The sequence below is a fragment of the Mus musculus genome, chromosome Y (genome assembly GCF_000001635.26).
Source record: "Mus musculus strain C57BL/6J chromosome Y, GRCm38.p6 C57BL/6J".
Classification (NCBI taxonomy): Eukaryota; Metazoa; Chordata; class Mammalia; order Rodentia; family Muridae; genus Mus; species Mus musculus.
Window position 1 is genome coordinate 74,701,304 of NC_000087.7, and position 26,057 is coordinate 74,727,360.

Sequence of the window (26,057 nt, forward strand, 5' to 3'; positions counted from 1 at the left end):
TTCTTGGATTCAGTTTGCATGGACTTTATTGAATATTTTTTGCATCGGTATTCAGAAGGGAAATTGGTCTGAAGTCCTCTATTTTGTTGGGACTTTATATGGTTTAGTTATCAAAGTAATTGTGGCTTCTATAGAATGAATTGAATAGAGTACGTTCTGTTTCTATTTTGTGAAATAGTCTGAGAACAGTTGGAATTAGTTCTTTTTTGAAGGTCTGATAGAACTCTACACTAAACCCATGTGGGTGTTCCTGGGCATTATTTGGTTGGGAGAGTATTAGTGACTGCTTCTAATTCTTTAGGGGATATGGGGCTGTTTAGATCTTTATTCTGATCTGTATTTAACTTTGGTACTTGATTTCTGTCTAGAAAATTGTCCATTTTGTCCAAGTTTTCCAGTTTTGTTTAGTATAGCCTTTTGTAGTAGGATGTGATGATGCCTAGGATTTCCTCAGGTTCTGGTCTTATGTCTCCCTTTTCATTTATGATTTTGTTAATTAGCATACTATCCCTGTGCACTCCAGTTCATCATTCTAAGGGTTTATCTATCTTGATACTATTTTCAAAGAACAGGCTCCTGGATTGTTTGATACTTTGAATAGTTCTTTTTGTGCCCACTTGTTTGATTCAAGCCCTGAGTTTGATGATTTTCTGCTATCTACTCACCCTTGTAAATTTGCCTCCTTTTGCTCTAGAGCTTTTAGGTGTGCTGTCAAGCAATTAGTGTGTGCTCTCTCTGGTTTCTTTTTGGTCGCACTCAGAGCTTTTGGTTTTCTTTGTGGGACTACATTCATTGTGTCCCATAAATTTGGGTATATTGTCCCTTCATTTTCATTAAACTCTAAAAAGTGTTTAATTTCTTCTTTATTTCTTCCTTGACCAAGTTATCATTGAGTAGAGGGTTGTTCAGCTTTCACGTGAATGTTGGCTTTCTCTTATTTATGTTGTTATTGAAGATCAGCCTTCGTCCATGGTGATGTGATAGGGTGTATGGGATACTTTCAATATTTTTGTTGAGTTCTGTTTTATGACTGATTGTGGTCTGTTGTGGAGAAGGGACCATGAGGTGCTAAGAGGAAGTTATAACCTTTTGTTTTAGGGTAAAATGTTCTGTAGATATCTATCAAATCCATTTGTTTCATAAATTCTGTTATCTTCAATGTGTCTCTGTTTAGTTTCTATTTCCAGGATCTTTCTATTGATAAGAGCGGGTTGTTGAAGTCTCCCACTATTATGGTGTGCAGTGCAATGAGTGATTTGAGTTTTACTAAAGTTTCTTTAATGAATGTGGATGCCTGTGCATTTGGAGCATAGATATTCAGAATTGAGGGTTCATCTTGGAAGAGTTTACCTTTCATGAGCCTTAACTGTCCCTTCTTGTCTTTTTTGATAACTTTGGGTTGGAAATTGATTTTATTCTATATTAGAATGGCTACTCCAGCTCATTTCTTCAGACCATTTGCTTGGAAATTTTTTTTCCAGCCTTTTACTATGAGGTAGTATCTGGTTTTGTCCCTGAGGTGGGTTTCTTTTATGCAGCAAAATATTGTGTAGTGTTTATATAGTCAGTCTGTTAGTGTATTTGTTTTTAATGGTGAATTGATTCCAGATTAAGGCAACTTCAGACCAACTTCTCTTATGTATATCAATGCAAAAATACTCAATAAAATTCTCCCCAAACTAAAAGGGCTATTAGGTCATTTTCTGATAGTCAAAACTACAATGAGAACTGCCAGTTTTCCAAGTGTCACTGGATAATTGCTCTTAGATAGTAACCAGACTTTCTCCTACTCAGAGCACATTCCAAGAGGTTGTATAACAATTAACCAAAGGTCATCAGAAGGGAACTAAAGATTTATTATAGGTTCTAGGGTAAAAGATAAAATATTGATTGGGTTTACCTATACAAAACTTCACTAATATCTTAGTTATGGTTTGATACCTTCAGTGAACTTGTTGATCTGAGACAGTTGATGAAATTTGTAGCATGTGGTCATGTATTCTGAAATATGTATAAGTGCTGAGGACAAAGAGACGAGGAAAATCAAGAGAGAAGTTTTTTTTTTTTCTTTTCTCCACTTAGACTTTTTTTTTTTTTTATTTTTTTTTTTCCTTTTCCCCACTTAGAAGAATTTTTCCCTTTCCGCACTTAGGATCTTTCTGCTTTTGCCCTTATATAACTTTCATAGGAAATTTTTTATAACTTAGTAATAACTTCTATAATGACTTCTCTAAATTCCTTCTCTTCCAGTGACATCTGGCTAGTAAGCTCAAAATTAAAGCCCAGTAATTCCTGCTGAGCTAGAAAAAAGTCTGCTTTCCTTAATCCTCCTCTGTTAGGCTACAGGTGTTAATCACCTAAGCCAGCCTACCCTCAGAAAGACAAAGTACTTTTTAGAAGTTATCATCAGCATTTCAGTACAATGAGAGAGCTAGAAAGCCCTGGGACACTTAGATTTTAAAGCCATTGCCAGGGTTCTACTCTGTGACTCCACTGTTATCCTGCCTCAGAGCAATCCTGGCCCTCAAACTCTACTATAGAGCAAAAGTGATTAAAACAAAACAAAACAAAACAAAACAAAACAAACAAACAAAAAAAACTACATGGTATTGATACAGAGACTGACAGATGGATCAGTGGACTAGAACAGAAGAACCAGAAAGAAAACCACACATTTATGGATACTTGATATTTGACAAAGAAGCAAAATATATATGTATATATATATACGATGGAATAAAGAAAGGATTTTCAATAAATTGTGAGGTTCTAATTTGCAGTCTGTATGTTGAAAAAAAAATCCATATTGATCACCTTGCACAAGGCTCAGTTTCAAGTTGAACACGATTATCAACATAAAATAAGATACACTGAATCTAATAGAAGATGAACTCATTGACACAGAGAGGGAAATGTCCTAAAAACCTCTCCCGTGATTCATGCTCTAAGATCAACAATTCATAAATGTGACCTCATGAAACTGGAAAGCTTCTGTAAGCAAAGCATATAGGCAATGAGACTAATCATCAACCTACAGACTGGAGAAAAAAATCTTAACTAACCTCACATCCAATAAACGGCTAATATCCAAAATATATAAAGAACTCAAGAAACGAAATAAACCAATCAAATATGGGGTATATATCTAAATAGAGATGTCAAGTCAGAAGAGTCTAAAATGGCTAAGGAGCACTTAAAGATAATAATAGTGCCACTTAAAGATCATAATAGTGCCACATCCCATGGTCAAAAGATAATCTAATCAACACACTGCATCATAGAACATAAAGAAAGATAATGCATGATTGCATTCCTCTAGTCACAGGTGCTACATACCTACACCCTTATATGCACACACACACACACACACACACACACACACACACACACACACACACACACACACACGCCTATCGGATATGCATGTGCATACAAATATATATTTTTTATTTATTTGCTTACATACTTACTTACTTACTTTGTTTTAAATTTGTTGGGTAAGAACATTCTGCATACATATAAATGAGTTTTAGCAAATTCATCCCTATCTTCTCCTCCTTGAATTGTTCCCCATTTCTCCTGTATCACTTTTATCCTTAATTACATTTTCATTTTTATATAGACAGCTGTGTAGTGCCATGTCCCAAGCAATCGCGTGCGTGCCACAAGCAATTGCTGAGAAGAGCTTGCGTGCCACGTGCAATCGCCATTATAAATCAGTATTTACATATTTCCATTGACACCTGCAATGGTGTAATGTTTGCCATACCTTTAACAGGGGAAAAAGCCTCTCATGTTATACAGCACTGCCTAGAAGAGTGGAGTGCTTTGGACAAGCCCACAATTCTTAAAACGGATAACGGGGCAGCATATACTTCTACTAAATTTCAACAATTTTGTCATCAAATGGATGTCAGTCACTTGACTGGCCTTCCTTATAAACCTCAAGGACAAGGCATTGTGGAATGTGACCACCAAACACTCAAGTCTTATCTTATAAAACAAAAAGGGAGAGTTGATGAGACTCTGCCCTCAGTGACAAGAGTATTGGTATCTATGTCACTCTTTACACTTAATTTTTTGAATCACGACGAGCAGGGATGTTCTGCAGCTGAGCGACATAACTCAGACCCTGATAGACCAAAAGAAATGGTCAAACAGAAGGATGTTTTAACTGGTCTGTGGAAAGGCCCAGATCCTATCTTAATCAGATCCTGGGGAGCTGTTTGTGTTTTTCCACAGAGTGAAGACAACCCATTTTGGCTGCTGGAACGACTCACCCGCAGGATATTCATCAAGGATGGTGCAGAAGATGCTGACCTCCCCAGGACTGTTCCTGATCCTGACAATGCTGAACTTGTATCAGTTTTCTAGTATAACAGAGATGGGCTATTCTCTTGACTTTCCCTAAACCAATGTCAGTTCGTCATGATGCTATAGTTTTTCCAAGATTCTTTACTACTAATAAAACAGTGGATTTGCCATATTTAACCTATGATCCCACTCGAGCACCATTAGGAGAAAATCACTCCTTACTAGAACAGGGGTCTTTATGTTTTCAAATTAATGGACCAGAAATTGTATCAACCTCCCAGCCCGAGCTTTAGGGAAGTTTAATGAGCACCGAGGAGGTTGGGTGAGCACAACCCAAGATACTTCCAATGTAGATATAACCTTTATAAATCGGACCTTTTGGCAAGAGGCAATTTGGGTTAATGGTACAATTCTACAACCTAACTTTTCAGAAAAAGAACATCCCCACCAAACAAAAATAACCCCTCATTGTATCTTGGAAGATGAAAGGCTGATCCTGCCTTGATCTGATTGTCGATCCTCCATCATTTGTTGGGCAGATCAGAGTAAAACTTTTTCCTTTTCTTCCAACATGACAGATGACCCAGAGAAGGAATTTGTTATGAAAAAGAGATTTGTCATACAGGACTTTAGAATGCATCCCTTTCACAAGTGGTTGCTTTGTGGAGTCAATGGCAGTTGTACAGAACTAAATCCTTTGAATTTTATCCAGGGAGGAACAGTTGTAAAGGCTTCTTTTACTGGCATCTCAAGATTTGCTCAGCATTGGGGAATATATGATGCCTCCCAGGACTCTTATGGACATACTAATATCAGTGTAGAGATCACTGGGTTCAATAAAACTTTGGTAAACCAGATTAATTATAAATCTCCCCCAGTCTGTGTTTACGCCCCTTTCTTGTTTATATTCTTTCAAGTGATTCATTTGAAGTCTGTTCCAATGATTCTTGTTGGATTTCTCAATGTTGGGATGTAACAAAGAACACCCATGCCATGGTGGCACGGATCCCACTTTGGATCCCTGTTATGGAGGAAACACCCTCCACCTTGAAAGTAAATGGGAAAAATGCAGTAAAGATACATGAAGTACACACTAGATTAGTTGAAAAATGGAAAAATTAGCTGATAAGAGCAACTGCTGTTTGGGCAGTGTTGGTTTATGCCTTTAATCCCATCACTTGGGTGGCAGAGGCCAAGAATTTGGGAGTCCGAGACCAGCTTGGTATACAGAGTGAGTTCCAGGACAGCCAGGTCTACACAGAGTAACCCTCTCTCAAAAAATAATAAAACAAACAAACAAACAAACAAAAAGCACCTGTTCTATGAAGAGGACCGGGCACAATGCTCCCACATAGTGGCTTACAATTTATGCACAGCCACAGTTTTAGAGAATCACTGCTCTCTTTCAGCCTCTGTAGGCCATAGAGGCATAAGTGAGAGAATAGGCATGAGCACTCTAGCACATAAGGGAGAAAAAGGGGCTGGGCAGCCTAGCACATAATTGAGGGAGAGAGGGCCTGCACATCCTAGCACACTATTGTAAACAAGCTCAGTACTAGGAAGGTGGAGGTGGGAGTTTACCAGGGATTGTATTGAATCTGGATGTTCTCTTCTGATCTATTAGGACATCATGGACTCTTCTGTTGTGGGAATGTACATACAGAAAAAGTGCACACATTTTAATTTTTATGCACATAAATAAATAACAAAAAATATTACAGTTGAAATTAGTAGTGCCATTTCCAGTGCTTTCATATGTTACACATTTGTACATGTTTTTCAAGTCTGCAAATGCTTTTCAACCTAGAAATTCGAAATCATTTGTCTTAAAGATGGTAGCTCTTTTCCACCTCCTGAGAACTCCCTTCCAATCAATGGTGCCTGGTACTCCATGACAGCATACACAGGGTATATTCAGCCAAACAGTGAAATCCCTGGATGAGACCTGTTTTCTCCATCTGGCATCACAAAGGCTCCTCAGAGTACACCATCTGGGTCTCTCCTGATAATGTTTTGTTTGTTTGTTTGTTTGATTGTTTGTTTCTTTTTGTTTTGTTTTGTTTTTCTTTTTCTTTTTGTTTTGTTTTTGTTTTTCTTTTTGTTTTTTTGTTTTGTTTTTATCTGTTTTGATTTTGATTTTTTTGTTTTGTTTTGTTTTTTGTTTTCGTTTTTGTTTTGTTTTTTGCTTAGTTTTTTTGTTTGTTTGTTTGTTTGTTTTGTTTTGCTTTGTTTTTTTTGTTGTTGTTTTTGTTTTTTGTTTTTGTTTTTTTTTCATTGAGCAGCCAAGCAAGGAAGGGTTCAGTTGTGAAGGTGTTCACTTTTGAATGACCTGCTACTGATAACCAGCTCTGATCAGGGTAATTGGACTATTAACAGATGTGTGACTGGTGGGAAATCTCAGTCTCAGGAGGCCACTCTGTGAGGAAAAGCCTCCCGATCGGCATTTCCTATGGCTTCTGAGGGTAAAATGAAGGAGGTGGATCATATTCATTGCACAGGATTGAACAGGACAGGGGCTTAGAGGATTGAAAACCCTTGGAGGACACAAGCTTGGGGCCTAGGGAGAGGATCAGAGAGCCGGCTGCAGGACTGGGGGTCAGGGGATCAGGGTGCCATTGGTGAGGAGTCTTGGCGATTGTCCTATGTGCTGAAAGAGACCTTAGGGTTGAAATTGGCACTTGTCCTGTGTGTAGTCCAAAATCTATTAGAGACACACTGAGCATTCCTCTACCCTCACTGTCTTCTCTAGTGTGTATTTCTTTGGTAGAGACTGTATGGATACTACAGAAAGGGGAGTGGCTTAGGAAGAATAAATGAAAAGAATAAGAGCAGACAATGCAGAAGATTCATAAGTCTTCTAAGATGGATTCTGAGCACAGATCCTCCCCTCTCATTCCCCAAGTATTTCTATTAAAGACTTGCACCACGGAGATCAGCCTTTTCTCTCCGTTTTCCTTCTGTAGGATGGGTTCTTTGTTTGTAGCTCAGGCTGTCTTGGTTTGGGCTGGCCTTGGACTTACAATATCCAGATATTTGAAAACCAAGTCTTCCCCAAATCCCTGCTTTCTCCAATAGAAGGTCTTTCTGTGTGGGTGCTGGTGCTGTTGGGTGTTTATTGTAGAGGGAGCTTTGGGTCTTCTCAAATGAATATACAGTTACCATATTCATTATCTATCTTGATAGCAGTGTGAGTTTATTTAAAGACAGAGACACACTGATAAACAAAATTGCTAATGTTTTGTTTAAAAAGAATCTGTGGGAAATAGGAACAAGAATCAGATGACTCAGAAATTAAATGCAAATACATTTTCCTCATCGTCTTTGGGTAGTTAAGAAGTCTCACATATTCAAGGCTGGCCTTTTTCCCCTTATTTAAACTGGGATCTGACATATTGTTAACTCTGGTTCTAAAGGAGTTTTTTATAGAAGTAAGTTAAAGAAGATTTTAAAACAATGTTGTGAGGGAGAGGGACATAATAAATGGGACACATGGAGGAACTGGAAAGAGGAAGTGCATATAATTATTTCATTTTTGATATTTTTAACTACTTAAATGATACCTTTGGATTCAGATTACTAAGATTTTTTTTCCTTGTTTTCCATTTTTTTTAACTAAGAAGACATTACAGTTTTTAAGAGAAGAATGGCTGTTAAGAAAATGATGGTGATTCCAAAGGAGATTACTTATTACTTTTGGACTTTGATGATGAAGAAGATGACATAAATATTTCGGAGGAGTCTCTTTCTGAAGGTTATTGCATATTCAGGTTTGGGTATTAATTGCGTGTCCTGCAGTTCACTAGACTTTTACCTAGTCAGCTGAATTGGAAGAAGTCTTTTCTAAGAGATTTTGTATAATTCATTTGAAATTTTACCTATATCTATATATTCCTATACCAGAGTTTTAGCAACTAATATATAACTATTCTTGGCACTGTAGTCACAATATGTTGATAAAAAATAACTTGTTATTATTTTGCCAACGGAAAATACCTGAACATTGTTCCAATGATATGTTTGTAAAACTTGAATTTATTTCAAGAATACTATGAATAATTTATTTAATTCTTTTTTTTATTATTTATTTTCTTTTTTCTTTTTTTTTTTACATTTCAAATGTTATTCCCTTTACTATTTTCCCCTCCAAAAATCCCAGTCCTCTCCCCTCTCGCCCTGCTCTCCTACACACCCACTCCCAATTCCTGGCCCAGGCATTCCCAAAACTTGGTCATAGGAACTTTACAAGAACAAGTGTCTCTCCTGCTATTGATGACTTACTAGTCCATCCTCTGCTACATATGCAACTTTTGAGGGAAAAGTTCTGTTTTCCATCAGAGCCTGAATTTGCCCATCTAATGGTAAAAAGGCAAGTTGAAGCTCCCTATCAGTAGTAAAGAAATGTGGAAACACTTGTGCACTGTGCATGACAGGCATGGGCAGAGGAAAGGTGGACATAATACCCCAACACAATTTCCCCTATATACTAGGAACCAGGATCTCCAGTAGAAGGGTCAGTAGCCTTCTTTGTTTCAGTATTCCCTCTTTTGTCCACATCTTCTGAAGGGGAGATCCTTTAGATGAGGCATCCCGGAACGCAAAGAGGATTGTCTTCTTCCTGTGGAAAGACACAAATAACTACCCTGGATCTTATTAAAATAGGATCCGGGCCTCTCCATTTTCCGGTTAAGATATCTTTCCATTTGATCATTTCTCTAGATCTGTTTGGTTCTGAACAGTGATGATCAGCCGCAGTGTGGCCTTGTTCATCAATATTCAAAAAATTAAGAGTAAAGAGTACCATGGAGATGACCACTCTCAGTGTTAAGGGCAGGCCCTCATCGACTCACCTTTTAGTTTGATAAGGTAGGTTATAAGAGTGTGGTGGGCATGTTCCACAATGCCTTGTCCCTGTATGGCAAACCAGTTAAATAAGATACATTCATCTGGAGACAGAACTGTTGAAATTTTTGAGAGGTGTAGGCCAGTCCATTATCTGTTCTAAGAAATTTGGGTTGTCCCCAAGCACTCCAAGCTTCAAGGTAATGTTGAATTACATGTGAGGCTTTTTCTTAGTAGAGGGATCAGTTTTACTGCCCTCTTTTCTCCATCCCTTCTTTCTGAATCCTGGGGAGGGCCCTTTTTCGTGACGTGTCTTTCTTTTTTCGAGCTCCCTTTCTCTCATTCTGTTAGGTTTCTGACATACTGTCCTGAACCTCTTCTAGTATTCCCTGTCCCTCCACATTGGCTGGTCGGCAGGTTTCATCCTCTAGACAGTTTTTTATCAGCTTCCAAATTGCCTTGGTGCCCAGGCATAAGTCTTCCTCTTCATGCTTATGGTCAAGGTCCCTTCCTAGCTTATTCTATAAGGCTACAGTTAGAGACCCCGAATAGGCATACCAGGGAGAAATGTGATCCACCTCCTTAACAAAGTTCTGCAGCATACGGGAGGCAACCTGCAGGTCACGTTGCTTTAGCACTGACTGTAATGTGGTGATCACTGACTGTGAGGAGCCCATGATAGAGTGAGTGCCTGCGGCTGATCTACACCCGACTTATAGTATTATTTTGCAAAGTGAAAGTAAACACAGGGCTCTGCTCCCTTAACTATGGAAAGCTTAGAAGATACCTCAGTGCTGCCACTTATCTACATTGGACTGACAACACCTCATTTTTCAGCACCAGCCGCGATTTACCTCAAATTTCAGCACCAGCCTCGATGGACAGAATAAGAAACAGAATGAGGGCCAGGGCAACCAAAACAAGAGCTTCTACTGCCCCTTCCTAAGTTGCATCTAGATTAAGACCGAAATCAAAAGGGATAAGAGGTTCATGATCAGACATACTTCTCCGAACTTACCTTTTCCATGCAGTTCTGAATCCATCCCTTCTTCAGGGGTTCCCCTCAATGCCAGCAATGTTGATCCTGGGTTTCTGGCACCAGATGACCCACGCTACCATCTTGCCAGCAAGAACGCATCTAGGACACTCGGATCTTTCAGTAGTAAAGCTGTAATACATCTCGAGATATAGATGAACAGCTTCAGGACAGGAGACTTAGAAAGCAGAAAACTCCTCCCTTATATTGGCTGCGAAGTATGGTTAGAAGTAAGGTTGGGGATGTGCACCATGGGATTGGCTGCCCACTATCAGCCTGATGACGCAATGGGAGAGGCAGGGCTCAGGTAATGGAAAGATATTCTGACACCCGCGCGCACTCACCATGAGCAATGGTGACAATGGTGTTGTCAGCACCATATTGTATTGGCGACCATGAGGGCGGCTTTTCACAGTGGTAGAAGTAATTACAGGGTTTATCTGATCCTGATTTGAATTTGGTACCTGATATCTGTCTAGATAAGTGTCAATTTTATCCAGAATTTTCAGTTTTGTTGAGTACAGCCTTGTATAGTAGGATCTGATGATATTTCAAATTTACTAAATTCCTGTTGTTATTTCTCCCTTTTGATTTCTGGTTTTACTAAATTGGATACTGTTCTTGTGTTCTGTATTCATTCTGTCTAATGGTTTGTCTATCTTGTTGATTGTCTCAAAGAACAAGCTCCCAGTTTGTTTGATTATTTTTGTATTGTTCCTTTGTTTCCACTTGGTTGATTTTAGCACTGAATTTGATTACTTCCTGATTTCAACTCCTTTTGGGTGAATTTGCTTCCTTTTGTTTTATAGTGTTAAAGTGTGATATCAACCTACTCCTATATCCTCTCTCCAGTTTCTTTTTTAGAGGCATTCAGAGAGAGCTATGAAAGTCCATCTTAGGGCTATTTTCATTGTGTCCCATAACTTGCAGTATGTTGTAGCTACATTTTCATTAAACTCTAAAAAGTCTTTAATTTAGTTCTAGATTACTTCCTTGACTGTTTTGTCACTGACTAGATTTTTATACACATTCCACGTGTATGTGGGTTTTCAATTATTCATATTATTGTTGAAGATCAGCCTTAGTCTGTGGTGATCTGTTAGGAAGCATGACATTATTTCAATAATTTTATATCTGTTGAGGCATCTTTTGTGACTGAGTGTATGGTCAATTTTGGAGAAGGCATTGTGAGGTGATGAGAAGAAGGGACATTCGTTTGTTTTAGGATAAAATGTTCTATAGATATGAACTAAATGTATTTGTTTCATAAATTCTGTGAGTTTCACCATGTATCTTTTTAGTTTTAGTTTCCAGGATCTGTCCATTAATGAAAAAGGGGTGTTGAAGTCTTCCAATATTATTGTGTGTGGTACAATGTGTGTTTTGAGTTTACTAAAGTTTCTTTTATCAATGTGGATGTCATTGCATTTGGAGTATAAATGTTTAGATTTGGGAGTCCAGCTTGGTAAATATTAACTTTAATGAATATGAAGTTTCCTTCCTTGACTTTTTTTTATAACTTTGGGTTGAAAGTCAATTTTATTTGATATTAGAATGGCTGCTCCACCTTATTTCTTCGGATCATTTGCTTGGAAAGTTCTTTTCCAGCCTTTTAGTCTGAGGTAATGTCTGACTTTGTCCTGGGTGTTTGTTTCTGGTGTGCTGAATATTGCTTACACATCCATTTTGTTATTCTATGCCTTTTTACTGGTGAACTGAGTCCACTGATATTAAGAGATACTAAGGAAAAATTCTTGTTGCTTCCTGTTATTTTTGTTATTAGAGTTGGAATTTTGTTCATGTAGCTATCTTCTTTTAGGTTTCCTTCAAGTTTAATTTCTTGCTTTTTCTTGAATGTAATTTCCCTCGTTATATTGGAATTGTCTCTTTATTATCGTTTGAAGTGCTGGATGAATTGGAAGATATTTTGTAAATATGGTTTTGTCACAGAATACCTTGTTGTCTCAAGCTATGTTAAAAGAGTTTTGCTTCATATAGTAGTCTTGGCTGGCATTTCTGCTCTCTTACATTCTGTATGACATCTGCCCTAGATTTTCTGGCTTTCTTAGTCTAAGGGAAAAGTTATGTGTAATCCTGATAGATCTTGCTTTATATATTACTTGACCATTTTCCCTTACTGCTTTTAATATTCTTTCTTTGTTTTGTGCATTTGGTGTTTTGACTATTATATGATGGCAAGATTTTTTTTTTTCTGGTTCAAATAATTTGGCGTTCTGTAGGCTTCTTGTATATTCATGAGCATATCTTTATTTAAGTTAGGGAGGTTTTTTTTTCTATAATATTGGTAAAGATATTCAATGGCCCTATAATTTGGAAAACTTACTTCTCATCTATACCTATACCGAATATCATGTATGTAATTACGTCATTTCTCAAAGCTGTTTAAAAAATTCACATGGGCAGTATTTCCTGAGAAATTCAAATCATTAAAACTTTATTCCCTTTTACTAATATAGCATATTATGTTTCCATTTTCTGTTGTCCATATAGTACAGAGCCCAGCATTTGACAAAGATGAGAATATATCACCTCAGGTAGAAACAGATGAAGATACAGTACAAATTTTCAATTTTTTCCCATTTCAATAGAGTACTTCAAAAGTGGTGTTTGTGATCTCTTGACTGGAGAAGTCGATTCAGGAAAAAGAGCAATTCAGGGTCAGATGCTCTTATATGTGTAGTTGAAGACCAGATTGTGGTCCTTTAGACCTTGTGATCACAAAAAAATAGCAACGAATACAATACAACCACCTTCATGAGATGTTTCCATATATACACACAAAGAAAAGGAGAACCATTATAAAAATAAGAGAGGGACCATTTGGGAAAAAGAAGGATCTCAGCAAGGGTAGTACAGTTATGAAGAAGTGCTGTGGGGTGTAAATGTATAAATTGTTTAAAGTAAATATTACAAGTTTTTTGGAATACTACCATGTATTTTATATGGATTTAACATTTGGTTCAAACCAAATATTATATATTTATTATAAATAATTGAAATAATTTTCTGTGTAAAGTTTTGTGTGTTGTAGAAAAAATATCCTACTGGGAGATTCTAACTTAAAGTATATCTCCCAGTAAGGTAAAGCCCCTAGACATTCCCCAAGCTTGTTTTCCCTGATCTATTTAAATACAGCTAGGAAGAAGCTCTTTGTTCTCTATAGCCAGCAATAAAGCATTTTTTTTTATACTTTACAACCAGAGATGCCTGCCTTCCTTTGCCAAGGACAAGGAGATAAAAATTCAGAAAGAAGTCACTCCCCAGTTCTGAGGAAGTTCCAGGGATACCTGGAGATCTCCTATCAGGGTGCCAAGTGAGAGTGTGCTCACTCGGCTGTCTGTTTCTGTTACTGGGTGCCAAGTGAGTGTGTGCTCTCTCGGCCATCTTATTGGGGCCTGTTCTTGGTTATTGTAATCTTTTTGTGTGTATATATTGGTTTTTCCCCTGTATGTAACTCTGATGATGGGACCGACTATTAGCATGCCCCTTGGACTGACCCTAGTGCACAGTACTGAAATTAAGACTAAGACTCACATTTTCTCGGTGGATGTCTGAAATAGATTTTAGAGAACTTTGTGCTCTATGGAATGGCCAGCTTTGATGTTAGTTGGCCACTAGAGGGCACCCTTGGTTTGGTTCTGTTTTCAGCTCTTAAAGTTGTTTTACAGAGGGGACCAGGGTCTCAGCCAGATTGAGTGCCCTACATTCTCATCTAGAAAAAATTAGCACAGGATCCCCCCTCTCCTGTCGTGTTTAAAGCCTTGGGTTCAAAAGAATAGTCCAGGCTCCCCAGTCCTGGCCCTCTGCCATCCAGAGAGGGAAAATAAAAAGTTAAATCTGGCACCGGTTAAACTGCAGCCATCGGTTTCTCCCAAGATCTATCCAGAGTTAGAAGAACCTCCAAAATGGCACTGCACCCCACCCGCATATTCCCAACTGGTCCCCCCAAAAACTCTCAACAGGGTGCCACTAGATATTTGGGGAGGGACCAGTTGCTAAAGCCCAAGACCAGCGAGCTCAAAGCCCAGAGGGACCAGACTCAACCATCGCACTGCCTTTGTGTACTTATGACCCTCATCCAGCGGACCCCAGACAACTGCAGCCCCTTCAGTAATGGCCTTTTTCCTCCTCTGATCTCTATAACTGGAAGGCAAATCACAATCCCCTTCGTTGAAAACCCCTCTAGCCTTGCTAATCTAAAGGAATCTCTCATATTCTCTCTTCAGCCTATTTGGGATGACTGTCAGCAGCTTTTACAGGTTCTTTCACCACAGAGGAGAAGGAGAGGATTCTGAGAGGAAAGAAAGAGCATACTGGGGGCCAATTGACTACTAATAAAACTTCTGAATGAAATAGATGCAGCCTTCCCTCTGACATGTCCTGATAGGACTGACCATATGGAGCAATTGACAATTTTCTGCTGGGCTCTGATAATAGGACTGAAAGGGGCTGGCAGGTGCCCCACCAATTTGACCAAGGTAAGAGAGATCCTACAAGAGAAAAAGGAGCCCCCAGCAGTGTTTTTAGAGTACCTCTTAAAGGTATAGAAGTGTTACACTACCTTTGACCCTACTTCAGTGTGCCAGCAGGTGACAGGTGTCATGGCTTCTATAGGGCAGTCCTCTTCTGAAATTAGGAAAAGGTTACTGGGTCTAGAGAGTCTGAAAACATTATCTTTACAACATCTGTTTAAGGAGGCAGAGAAAGTGTACCATAAGAGAGAGACTGACAAGCCAGCACAAGGGCACATTGGGCTCGGAGTCTGCAGACACCCCTAAGGTCCCCACAAGACCCTCAATAGGATCATAAGACCTCTGTTGAATGTAACACAACCTCTGCTCCAATCCAATCTCACAGGATCTGAGACTGCATTAATTAGGGAAGCAGAAAAACTGGCCTGACAATGGTCTCAAGTCCCTCTGATCTGTGCCAGCACCTGGGCAACATATTGGGCAGAGTCTGAGGACAGCCCCAAGGTCCTCACAGAAACATCCATGAGATCTTAAGACCTTTGGTGAGTGGAAAACAACTTCCGCTCCAATCCTATCATGCAGGACTTGTGACTGCATTCATTAGGGAAGCAGAGAAACCGGTATGATCAGGGTCACAAGTCCCTTCCAGTCCATGACAGCATCGGGCACCTTGTGGGCAGAGTCTGTGGACACCCCAAAGGTCCCCACAGGACTCTCCACGGGAACTTAGTACCTCTAGTGAGTGGATCACAACATCTGCCAGGAGGAAGGTTCGAACACCAGATATCTGGGTCCCTTCTCTGCAAGTGGAGATCTTGCCTGCATAGAGTACTCTGAACACTGAAACTCAGGAGAAAACTAGTCTCCCAGGTCTACTGATAGAGGATTACATAATCATCTGAGGAACAAGATATAACCAGAGACAATTATAACAACTAACTCCAGAGATTACCAGATGATGAAAGGTAAACATAAGAATCTTACTAACAGAATACAAGACCACTCACCATCATAAGAAGTACAGCACTCCCACCTCATCCAGTCCTGGAAACGCAAAAACACCCAAAAAGGTAGTCCCATATTTAAAAGCATATCTCAGGTTGAAGGTAGAGGACATCAAGAAGGACTTTAAAAACTCACTTAAAGAAATACAGGAGAACACTGCTAAATAGGTAGAACCTTAAGAGGAAGCATAAAAAAAAAAAAAAAAAAACCTTAAAGAATTGAAGATAAACACGACCAAACAGGTGATGGAATTGAGTAAAACCATCCAAGACCTAAAAAGTGAAGTAGACACAATAAAGAAAACCCAAAGTAAGGCAACACTGGAGATAGAATACCTAGGCAAGAAATCTGGAACCATAGATGCGAGCATCAGCACCAGAATACAAGACATGGAAGAGAGAATGACAGATGCAGAAGATTCCATAGAGAATATTGGAACAACAATCAAATAAAATACAAAATGCAAAAGATGTTATCTCAAATATCCAGGAAATCCAGGACACAATGTGAAGTCCAAACCTACTGGTAATAGGAGTAGATGAGAATGAAGATTTTCAAGTTAAAGGGCCAGCACATATCTTCAAAAAAATTATAGAAGAAAACTTGTCAAACCTAAAGAAACACATGCCCATGAATATAAAAAAAGCCTACAGAATTCCATATAGACTGGACCAGAAAAGAAATTCCTCCTGACACATAATAATCAGAAGAAGAAATGCACTAAATAGAGATATACTGTTAAAAGTAGTAAGGGAAAAAGGTCAGGTAACATATAAAGGCAGGCCTATCAGAATTACACCAGACTTTTCACCAGAGACTATGAAAGACAGAATATCCTGGACAGATGTTATACAGATACTAAGAGAACACAAATGCCAGCCCAGGCTATTAAACCCAGCCAAACTCTCAATTACCACAGATGGAGAAACCAAAGTATTTCACGATAAAAAACAAATTCACACATTAACTTTCCATGAATCCAGCCTTTCAAAGAATAATAACAGAAAAAAAAAAAACCAATACAACAACAGGAACAACGCCCTAGAAAAAGCAAGAAAGTAATCCCTCAACAAACCAAAAAGAAGACAGCCACAAGAACAGAATGCAAACTCTAACAACAAAAATAATCGAAGCAACAATTACATTTCCTTAATATCTCTTCATATCAATGGATTCAGTTCCCCAATAAAAAGATATAGACTGGCTATAAAAACAGGACCCAATAGTCTGCTGCTTACAGGAAACCCATCTCAGGGAAAAAGACAGACACTGTCTCAGAGTGAAAGGCTAGAAAATAATTTTCCAAGCAAATGGTCTGAAGAAATCAGCTGGAGTAACCATTCAAATATCGATTAAAATTGATTTCCAACCTAAAGTTATCAAAAAAGACAAAGAAGGACACATACTCATCAAAGTTAAAATCTTCCAAGAGGAACTCTCAATTCTGAATATCTATGCTCCAAATGAAAAGGCAGTCCCATTCATTAAAGAAAGCTCAAAGCACACATTGCAGCTCACACAATAATAGTGGGAGACTTAAAAAACCACTTTTATCAATGGACATACCTTGGAAACAGAAACTAAACAGGGACACAGTGAAACTAAAAGAAGTTATTAAACAAATGGACTTAATAGATATCTACAGAACGTTTTATCCTGAAACAAAAGGATATAACTTTTTCTCAGCACATCATGGTACCTTCTCCAAAATTGACCATATAATTGATCATAAAACAGACCTCAACTGATAAAAAATATTGCAATTGTCCAAACATCCTATCAGACCACCAAAGACTAAGGATGATTGATCTTCAATAACAACATAAATAATGGAAAGCCAACGTTTACGTTGATAATGAACAATAGTCTTATCAGTGATACCTTGGTCAAGGAGGAATAAAGAAGGAAATTAAAGACATATTAGAGTTTAATGAAAATAAAGCCACAATATTCCCTAACTTATGAGACTCAATGAAATCATTACTAAGAGGGAAACTCACAGATTTGAGTGCCTCAAAAAGAAACCAGAGAGAGCACATACAAGCAGCTTGAAAACACATAAAAAATCTCCAGAATTAAGGAAGCAAATTCACTCAAGAGGAGAAGATGTAAGGAAATAATAAAACTCAGTGGTGAAATTAACCAAGTGGAAACAAGAACTACTTAAAGAATCAACCAAAGAGGAGCTGGTTCTTTGAGAAAATCAACAAGATAGATAAACCCTTAGCTAGCATCCCTTAAGGCACAGAGACAGCATCCTAATTAACAAAATCAGAATTGAAAAGAGAGACATAAAAACAGATCCTGAAGAAATCCAAAACACCATCAGATCCTTCTACCACAGGCTATACTCAACAGAACAGGATAACATGGACAAAATGGACAAATTTCTAGACAGATACCAGGTAACAAAGTTAAAACAGGATCAAGTTAACGATATATACAGTCCCATATACCCTAAAGAAATAGAAGGAGGAATTAATAGTCTCCCAATCAAAAAAAAAAAAAAAAAAAAAAGCCCAGGAACAGATGGGTTTAATGCAGAGTTCTGTCAGACCTTCAAAGAATATTTAATTCCAGTTCTGCATGAACAATTCCACAAAATAGCAGTAGAAGATGCACTACCCAACTCATTCTATGAAACCACATTACTCTGATACCTAAACCACAGAAAGATCCAACAAAGATAAAGAACTTCAGAACAATGGCCCTTATGAATATCGAAACAAAAATACTCAGTAAAATTATCCCTAATCATATCCAAGAACACATTAAAAATTTCATTCATCCTTACCAAGTAGGTTTTATACCAGGGATACAGGGATGGTTTAATATATGGCAATCCATCAACATAATCCATTATATAAACAACCTCAAAGACAAAACCACATGATCATCTCATTAGATGCAAATAAATCATTTAAATATATCCAAAACCCGTTCATGATAAAAGTCTTGGAAGGATCAGGAATACAAGGTCCATACATAAACAGGATAAAAGCAATTTACAGTAAACCAGTACCCAACATCAAATGAAATGGTATGAAGCTGGAAGCAATCCCACTAAAATCAGTGACTAGACAAGGCTGCCCACTTTCTCCCTACCTATTCAACATTGTTCTTGAAGTCCTAGGCAGAGCAATTTGACAACGAAAGGAGTCCAAGGGGATACAAATTGGAAAAGAAGAAATCAAAATATCACTTTTTTGCAGATGATATGATAGTATATATAAATGAACCTAAACATTCCACCACAGAACTCCTAAACTTGAAAAACAACGTCAGTGAAATAGCTGGATATAAAATTAATCAAACATATCAATGACCTTTCTCTTCACAAAGAATAAACAGGCTGAAAATGAAATAAGAGAAGCATCACCCTTCTCAATAGTCACAAATAATATAAAATACTTTGGAGTGACTTTAACTAAGGAAGGGAAAGATCTCTATGATAAGAACTTCAAGTCTCTAAAGAAAGAAATTAGAGAATATCTCAGAAGATGGAAAGATCGTCCATTATCATGGATTGGCAGTATCAACATTGTAAAAATGGCCATCTTGCGAAAAGAAATCTACAGATTCAATAAAATCTCCATTAAAATTCCAACTCAATTCTTCAATGAATTAGAAAGGGCAATCTGCAAATACATTGGGAATAAACAAAACCTAGGATAGCAAAAACTCTTCTCATGGATAAAAGAACCTCTGGTGCAATCACCATACCTGACCCAAACCTATACTACAAAGCAATTGTGATAAAAACTGCATGGTACTGATATAGTGACAGACAAGTAGACCAATGAAATATGATTGAAAACCCAGAAATGATCCAACACACCTATTGTCAATTGATCATCTACACGGGAGCTAAAACCATCTAGTGGAAAAAAGACTGCATTTTCAACAAATGGTGCTGGTACAATTGGTGGTTATCATGTAGAAGAATGTGAATCAATCCATTCCTATCTCCTTGTACTAAGGTCAAATGTAAGTGGATCAAGGAGCTCCACATAAAATCATACTGAAACTTGTAGAGGAGAAAATGAGGAAAAGCCTCGAAGATATGGGAACAGGGGAAAAATTCCTGAATAAAAGACAAATGGCTTGTATTGTAAGATTTAGAATTGACAAATGGGACCTCATAAACCTGCAAATCTTTTGTAAGGCAAAAGACACCTTCAATAAGACAAAAAGGTCACCAACAGATTGTGAAAGGATCTTTCACTATCCTAAATTAGATAGGGGAGTAATATCAAATATATATAAAGAACTCAGAATGTGGACTCCAGAAAATCAAATAACTCCATTTAAAAATGGGGCTCAGAGCTAAAGAAAGAATTCTCACCTGAGGAATACCAAATGGCTAAGAAGCACCTGAAACAATGTTCACCATCCTTAATCAGCAGTGAAATGTAAATCAAAACAACCCTGAGATTCCATCTCACACCAGACAGAATGGCTAAGATCAAATATTCAGATGACAGCAGATGCTGGCAAGGATGTGGAGAAAGCAGAAAACTCCTCCATTGTTGTTGGAATTGCAAGTTTTAAATCAACTCTGGAAATCAGAAAATTGGAAATTGTACTACCATAGGCTCACACAATACCTCTCCTGGGCATATATCCAGAAGCTGTTCCAACTAGTAAGACACATGCTCCACTATGTTCAGAGCAGCCTTATTTATAGTAGCCAGAAGCTGGAAAGAATCCAGATGCCTGTCAACAGAAAATGTTTACAAAATTGTGGTACATTTACACAATGGAGTACTACTACTAATAGTACAGCTATTGAAAAGAATGAGTTTATGAAATTTATAGGCAAATGGTTGGACCTGGAGAGCATCATCCTGAGTGAGGTAACTCAATCACAAAAGAATGCTAATGATATGTACTCACTAATAAGTGGATATTAGCCCTGAAACCTAGAATAACCCCAAGGTATAAGACACAATTTGCCAAATACATGAAACTCAAGAAGAACGAAAACCAAAGTGTGGACACTTGCCCCTTCTTAGAATTGGAAACAAAACACCCATGGAAGTAGTTACAGAGACAAAGTTTGGAGCATAGACAAAAGGATGGACCTTCTAGAGATTGCCATATGCAGGGATCCATCCACTAATCAGTCTCCAAACACTGACACCACTCCATACACTTGCAATGTTTTGCTGAGTGGACCCTGATATAGCTGTCTCTTGTGAGATTATACCGGGGCCTAGCAAAGAAATGGATGCTCACAGTAATCTATTGGATGAATCACATGGCCCCAAAGGAGGAGCTAGAGAAAATATCCAAGCAGCTAAAGGGATCTGCAATCCTCTAGGTAAAAAAACATTATGAACTAACCAGTACCCCAAAGCTCTTGACTGTAGCTGCATATGTATCAAAAGATTGCCTAGTAGGCCATCCCTGGAAAGAGAACCCGATTGGGCATGCACACTAATTATGCCCCAGTACAGGGGAACGCCAGTGTCAAAAAGTGGTAGAGAGTGGGTAAGGGAGTGGGGGAGGGGGAGGGTATGCGAGACTTTTGGGATAGTGTTGGAAATTTAGATGAAAAAAATACCCAATAAAATATATTAAAAAGAGATTGAGACTGAAAAAGAAAAAAGACAAATAAAAAAGAGAGAGGCTGAGGAAAGAGAAAATTGACGAGATAGAAGCCTTGAAAAAAATGTAACTAGTTTTGCGGCTGTATTCACAGGTGATAAAGAAGTTTATAGAAAAGGTAGATATCCTTGGTCTGTCTGATCTTCTGGGAGTCAAGTTGCCTTTGGGACCATGAAATCCTGGTGGGACCAAGATCCTGGGATCCTGAGATCCTCTGCACCTGGCCATGTTAGAACTCTGGGTGTTATGGGGCTGGCTGCTGAGTTTTCTTCCAAGGACTGTTCAGGGCCTTGGCCAAGACAGAATAGAAATAACCCATGCCACTTGTCCGGCACAGTTCCTGCATGCCTGGATCCTTCTGATTCCAGCTACTCCATGTGTTGATGACAGATGTTCATCCTCCTGTCTGATTATCTGATCCTTAGAATGATGGAGTACCTTGGATTGAAGCAGCCTCTCGGTGTTGTGGGGCTGCCTTCAGAGTTTGCATGCATGGCCTGCTCAAGGCACTGGCTCCAGAAGTATTTTTAAATGATGCTTCTTGCAAACTTGCCTGTCTCCAAAAATATCTGACATATTTTTATAGGAATGGATTTAATCTTATAAATATATTAAGGAAAAATGACATCTTGATGATTTTAAAATATTCTAACAAGAAAAAATAATGGACCTTCTCCACTAAGTCTAAAATAATTTTGAAGCCACGTGGTGGGGGCACACACATATTTCAAAGTTTTTGGAGGGAGAAGTAGGCAGATCTCAAATTGAGACCAGTCTAGTTTACAAAGTAATTTCCAGGACTAATAGATATACAAAAAAAAAAAATACTTATAATAAAAAACAAACAATACAAAACAAACAAACAAAACAAAAAACAAACAATCAAATAAAAAAGACAGTCCTGGAAAGTAATGATAATTTTATATTATGTGGTTGTTAGCCACATATCCCTGTGCACATATGTAAATACACTTATGTTTTTTTAAATTTTTTTTTAATTTTAGTAGTTATTTTCTCCATTTACATTTCAAATGCTATCATAACAGTCACCTTTAGCCTTTCCCCTCCCTTCCCCCTGCCCTGATCCCCTACCCACTCACTCCCATTTCTTTGTCCTGGAATTCCACTGTACTGGAGCATCAAGTACAATGGGAACAGAGAGTAGGGGCTGGTCCTGGGAAAGAGAAAGGGGCCAATCAGTCATTTTATCCTTCCTCTCAGGTAGCAGTTTATTTTGGTTCAAGAAACAAACATACTTTCTTTCAATGAATTTTATAAGTGAACAGGAAATATTTCCATCTCTCAGAACTGCCTGTGGAAATTTTATTGTGGTTATAGGAGCTTTTTTGGGTCTATTTTCCGAAGAACAATTAAAGCCAGGTATGTTTAAACATACCTGTATTAGCACCAACACGGAATGCTGAACCGCAACACTCTATCACTTCCTAGAGAATACATAACATACTAAGTGCCTACCTCAACACTAAAATGAAGTGAAATAAAATCAAACAAATGTACCTTCGATAATTGTATCTAGTGCATTGGGAAGTTTATAAGATAATGAATCAAAAAATTCAATTATCTTTATGATAAAAATAATTAGAAATGTTAAGAAGGTTAAACGATTACTACAAGAAGGGGGAGGGAGAGACCTGGGTGAGAAACCACACACGGAGGGGAAGAGATGAACTTGATCAAGTACTGTGGGGGGTTGTGAAACAGGAGTGCATTGATGAAGATCAGCAAAAAGAATGGAAACAGGCAACTTTGTGAGGTAGGAGGTGAGAAAACCCTCTAGAATGTACCAGAGACCTGGGAGCTGAGAGACTCCCAGGACTCAAAGGGAGTGACCTTAGATGAAATGCCCTCCAGTTGGGAAAGGGGACTTGTAGAGTTCTCCCAGCAGTCCTCTTCTGTATGTGTATTGGAGGCCTCATATGAGCAGGTGAATTCTGTATCTTTGAAGGGTCAGAGTTTCAGACTTCATGGTTGAACAGTTTAAATGAGACTGTGGGTCTTCCTAGAGGGATACCCTTGTATTTAACATTTTTTTAAACTTTGTTAATTCAACAACAAGCGTCAGATGCTCCAGTCCATTAGTTGGTTGCAAATATCTGCAGCTGAATCCTTCACCTGCTAGTTCCTAATGAGGTACATGTCTTAAACTTGTTGTAGTGTATGTACTAGATAATGAATCAAAATAATATCAAAAATATATTGCATATTGTAACTGAGAAATATAACGTTGGTTCTAAGGGACCTATTCACATTCAGTTCAAGATATAGGTAATAAACAGTGTTTCTCAATGTTTCTTAAAATGACTGTGGGTAACCTAAAGAAACAAAGCTAAACCAAACTAAACCAAAACAAACACCCTCTTCTATACATTGTCTCATCTTCTTCCAATTGACCAGTTCTTAAAAGCCATGCTCTTGAGTGAAACTACACATTGGAAGTGCCCTTCCCCTACTCTGATTCAGAATATCACTTTACATGAGCTCAGATATCTTATTTTGTAATCTGAGTGAATGTGTGACTTTGATATTAGTTGATTGTTAATAGAAAGCACAAATTGTGTAGGAATGTGAATGAATGTTACAGATGCCATTCCAATATCATTCTCATTGGAGGGAATAAGATAAAAGAATCATAATTCATAATAAGTATTAGAGAAGTAGAAATTGAGAGAGAGAGAGAGAGACAAACAGACAGACAGACATAGAGATAGAGACAGAGACACAGAGACACAGAGACAGAGAGAAAGAGAAATTTCATCACCTAGAATATAATATTGTAGAGCACTGATAGATATTTCAGTACTTTTATCATCTATTGCTTTTGCAGAATACCTTCTTGCAGTAACCAACCTCTGCAGTTTTCTGAATTCACACATTTGTAATATTAATACTACCATGACTGTACTTCTTAAGAACTAACAAGTAGGTGAAACAATCAGATGAAGTTGTATGCAACCAACCAACGGACAGAATATGTTGAACCATTGGTTTAATTGGAGAAAAACTGAAGGAGACTGAGGAGGAGATCAACCCTGTAGGAGGACTAGATGTCTCCATTAATATGGACCCAGAATTCTCCCAAATGCTAGACAACCAAAATGGCAGCTTACACCAACTATAGTTAGAAGGTCCCCAAAACATACACACAAAAAAAAAAATTCTTGGTCTCTGTTCAATCAGAAATGATGCAATGATTCTCAAGAACCTAGAGACCCCAGTGTGTTTAGAAATCAGATGGAATGGGTACATGCTCTTGGAGACAGGGGATGGCCAGTCGATATGGCATGTGGAACAGTAGGAGGGTGGACAGGGTTCAATGAATGAATGAATTAATAAATAAAAAAGAATACTGCCAAGTAACCATGCCCCATATACTCTAATTCTTTAATCATAATCCAAGAAAACTCACATGTTCACATAACAGCACACTCAAAAATATAACTAAAAAATACACACACACATATAACTGAAATTCCATGATTTTGAAGTTCATTTTACAAAGAAATACAGTGGAACAGAGTTTTTCTTTTGTTCCATTAATTTACATACATTTGTTCTCCTAATCTACCCAAAATATGGATTGTTCTCCATATAAAAGGCCAAAATCTCCTAACATAGATTTTATCTGGGAAAATCTCCCAACATAATTTTATGTAGATCCACACCAATTATACCTTTCATTAGAATATAATCTGGATTCAGTTAGATATACATTAAATTTATATTTAAATTTCAGTTATTTGTTGTAACATGGATGTAAAGTAGAATATCAGGGTAATGTCTTTTTCATTTCTCTACTGATATGGGCATTGGTTTAAAAGAACAATAACCTGCTGGGCACTGGAAAGAAGGCTCCATGGAGAGAATATATTCTTGGCACCTCTGAAAAATTCCAGGCATTTCTATTCATGTTTGCAACACTGTGGGTGGGAACAGGTAGATATCCCAATAGTGTACTGGCTATTCAAACTCGTCAAAATGGTGGGTGTAATACACTCTGAGAGACCAAACGGTGAGGACATTCTACTCATATCTGAACATATGTGTATGTTCATGGTGTGACCTCACAATTGGGAACAGACACTCCACTCATATGAAGCCAGGAAACCCTCTTGCATACCACACATGAAACCTTGAGTTCAGCAGTTCCATAACCTATGTGTCTCTAAGTATGAAATGGGAAGATTTATATTCTCATTGTCTTGTTAATCCTGTTTTCTCTTAAATTCCAGAAATTAAACCAATGTATTCTCAGATTCAGGATGGTAGAACACAACATTTTGTCTTTCTGGAATAGCATCCAACTATCATCAGAAAGACTTTTCAACTTACCCTCAGGACAATAAGTATCCATTTAGAGGGTTTTAACAGGATAACAAATGTATTTAGTTTTCTATTTGAGAAATAGACTGTCTAGAATGTACAACAATGTACAGGTAAAAAATGAACTTAACTTGGAGCCTGGCAACAGTGAACTGAAAATAATTGTCAGTGGTGTTCTCTGTATATGGAATATGTCAAGGGAATAGATCTTAGAGTGACAGAGACAGAGTGGATATGGACAGAGACAGAGACATAGAGAAATAGAATGGGGTGATGAGATGATGGATGGTCTTGATTTTAAAACGTAAATGAAGAAAATATCTAATGTAATATTGAAAGAAAGAAAAAAAGAATCATTTTTACAATATTTCTTTTCTTCAGAACCCCATGCCTCATACACCAAATTCATACAGTTTCCG